The 3362-nt window shown below is 47.6% G+C and overlaps 1 pseudogene; it reads left to right on the forward strand.

The window, feature by feature from the left end:
- The first annotated feature begins 720 nt into the window (after positions 1-720).
- Positions 721-1176, forward strand: LOC101571832 (annotated as a pseudogene).
- The last annotated feature ends 2186 nt before the right edge of the window (positions 1177-3362 follow it).

A 3362-nucleotide genomic window follows, 5' to 3' on the forward strand; every position in this document is an offset into this window, starting at 1 on the left:
AAAAAAATTTTTTTTTTTTTTTTTTGAGACAGGGTCTTGCTGTGTAGTTCAGGCTGGCCTTGAACTCACTATGTAGCCCAGGCCGTCCCTGAACTTGGTGATCTTCCTGCCCCATCCTCTTGAGGGCTGGGATCACAGAGGTGCACCACTACACCCAGCTACATCCTCAGGGCTTATCCCGGGTTTTACAAATGGCAGGTGTGATTCTGCCACACATGGGAAATATCGCTGTACAAAAGGTAACACACAGGCTGGCAAGATAATCCAGCAGTCTAAAGTGCCTGCTTAGGCAAGTTTAGGCAGGTGCAGGGGACGGCGGTTCGATCCCTGGCACCACGTGCTGCACCAGCCCCACCCTCAGGGCCGGCTGAGCCAGCCAAAAAAAAAGGTAACACAGGACATTAATAAATCGGTGATTTGAACACACATTTGCCTGTCAGATTTACGTCGGCATGGGTCAGTTCCCAGGAATTGGCGCGGCTCCACACACCTCTTCACGAGGCTCTAGGCGTGACAAGGACCTGACCAGGACTTGGGAGTGACACCAAGGACTGGAAGGGCCCTTCCTCACCTGGGCTCCACTCCCCCAGAGAACCATCACAGGAGCCCTCGGAGTGACCACGCCAGCGGCTTCGTCCGCCGCCAGCTTTCTCCAAAGCATGGTACCATGTTCCTTCTCTCGTCTGCCTCCGGCCCACAGTCTGTTAGAGAGCAAATGCCATGCCTTCAATTAAGTTTCAGAGTTCTGATGGAGAGATATTTGAAGTTGACGTTGAAATTGCCAAACAGTCTGTGACAATCAAAACCATGTTGGAAGATCTGGGAATGGATGATGAAGGAGATGGTGACCCAGTTCGTCTACCAAATGTTAATGCAGCAATATCAAAAAAGGGCATTGAGCAGTGCACCCACCACAAGGATGCCCCGCCTCCTCCTGGGGATGATGAGAACAAGGAGAAGCGAACAGATGACACCCCTGTTTGGGACCAAGAATTCCTGAAAGTTGACCAAGGAGCCCTTTTTGAACTTATTCTGGCAGCAAACTGCCTGGACATCAAGGGCTTGCTTGATGTTACGTGCAAGACTGTGGCCAATATGATCAAGGGGGAAACTCCTGAGGAGATTCGCAAGACTTGTGACATCAAAAGTGACTTTCCTGAAGAGGAGGAAGCCTGAGTACCCAAGGAGAACCAGTGGTGTGAAGAGAGCTGTTGTGCCTCACACTGTCACACTCTGAGGCTTGTTCCAAATACTAGCGGCACTACTCTGTTTATAATTGTTAATGTTAGACAAACAATAGACAAATGCAACAGCACAACAATTGTATTAGCATATCGTCCTCATTGCATGTGTAGTTTGAGTTACAGATGCCAAACCAGTGGCTGAATTTCAACTGAGCAAAAGTTGCTGTTTTTCTTTACTCTGAATAAAACTGAACTATGGGTACCCTGTAGAAAGTTAAAAAAAAAAAAGAATGACCGTACTGGTGACAAATGAGGGGCAAATGTCCCTGCCAGCTAACAGACTCAACTGATTTGTTTAAAATGTATTTAGGGCTGGGGAGATAGTTCAGTGGTCTAAGCATCTTGCTAACAAGCACAAGGGCCCAAGTTCGATCCCCAGTACCACATGCTGTGCCGGCTCTGGAACCCCTAGTGCACTGTGCCAGCCACCAAAACCAGGCGTGGTGGTGCACACCTGCAATCCCAGCGCTGGGGAGGCTGAGACAGGAGGATCACTACCCATCTGAGCTGCATAGTGAGACCCTGTACCAAATAAATAAAAAATTTAATAAAATAAATAAATAATAGATGATATTTATTTAGTGGCCCCTGAGAGTGAACTCAGGGACTCATGCATATTAGAAAACAAGCCAGGTGTGGTGGCCCATGCCTGTAATCCCAGCACTCAGGAAGCTGAGGTAGGAGGACGTTGCGGGTTTGAGACCAGCCTGGGTTACAAAGTGAGCTCAAGGCCAGCATGAGCTGGGTAGGAGATGCGGCCTCAAAAAGACAAAAAACCCCCCCAAAAAACAGGTGCCATAAGCAGAGGAGGCCTGAAGGCAACTGGAGCATCCTGGGTGTTTTCTGTGGTCTGCGGTGGACGGATCTGCGTTTTGAGATGGCAAGTGTCAGGGCAGCAGGGCTGCAGGGCAGCGCTGGGACGAGGGTAAACAGGTTTGCCTTGGCCCTGAGGGAGCAGACAGCATGTGTCCACATTAAGAATTGGCGCGCCCCGGTCAGCTATTCCTTAGCTGTTCTGAAGACTGAACCCACAGAACCCACGGCTTATGCCCTCAGCTACTTTCCCAGCCTGATTTTCATTTTCAGTTTTGAGGCAGGGTCTGCTAAACCCCAGCTGGACTAAGGAGAAAGTTTGTAGTTGAAACTTTAGGAACATTTGCTTGCCTTCCAAACCCAAATGTCTGGGAGCGAGCAACCTAAAATAACACTATCTGAGAGAAACAGAAATCAACCCACACAAAGAATTTAAGCTTCTTTTATTTTTTTTTTTTAATGGAACCGGGGATTTGAACACAGGTCCTTGCGCTCTCCAGGGAAGCGTTTATTCCACTGAGCCATTTCCTCCGGTCCTTTTTTTTTCCTTTTTCTCTTTCTTTCTTTCTTTCTTTCTTTCTTTCTTTCTTTCTTTCTTCTTTCTTTCTTTCTTTCTTTCTTCCTTTCCTTCTTTTTCTTTCTTTCTTTCTTTTTTTTTTTTGAATTTAAGCTTTCTAGGGACTGAGGAGATAGCTCAGCGGCATAAGTGTCTGTCTGGCAAGCGCAAGGTCCCAAGTTCGATCCACAGTGTCTAATAACCACATTGGAAACATAAAAAGAGCCAGGTGCCTGTAATCCCAGCACTCACCGGGCTGAGGCAGGAGCCTCACCATGAGTTGGAGGCTAACCTGCGCTCTGTGGTCAATTCAAGGCAGCCTGAACTACACAATGAAACTCTGTCTCCAGGGGGGAGAAAAACAAAGATTTTAATCATATTTTGTTTGTAATGACTTATCCAAAATATTATTTCAATGTGAAATCAATATAAACATGAGTGCTGTGGAGATAGCTCACCAGTCTAAGCGCCTCCCTAGGCAAGCGCAAGGACCTGGGTTCAATCCCCACCAGTCTAAGCGCCTCCCTAGGCAAGCGCAAGGACCTGGGTTCAATCCCGGGTACTGAACGCCATGCCAGCCCCACCTCGGATGCACTGTGCCAGTCACCAAAACCGGATGTGGTGGCACACACCTGTATTCCCAGCACTGGGGAGGCTGAAACAGGAGGCTTATTATGAGTCTGAGATGCATAGTGAGACCCTGTGCCAAATACACAAAATTTATATATATATTGTATACACAAAAAATA

This window comes from Octodon degus, unplaced genomic scaffold (assembly GCF_000260255.1).
Source record: "Octodon degus isolate 3935 unplaced genomic scaffold, OctDeg1.0 scaffold00035, whole genome shotgun sequence".
Classification (NCBI taxonomy): Eukaryota; Metazoa; Chordata; class Mammalia; order Rodentia; family Octodontidae; genus Octodon; species Octodon degus.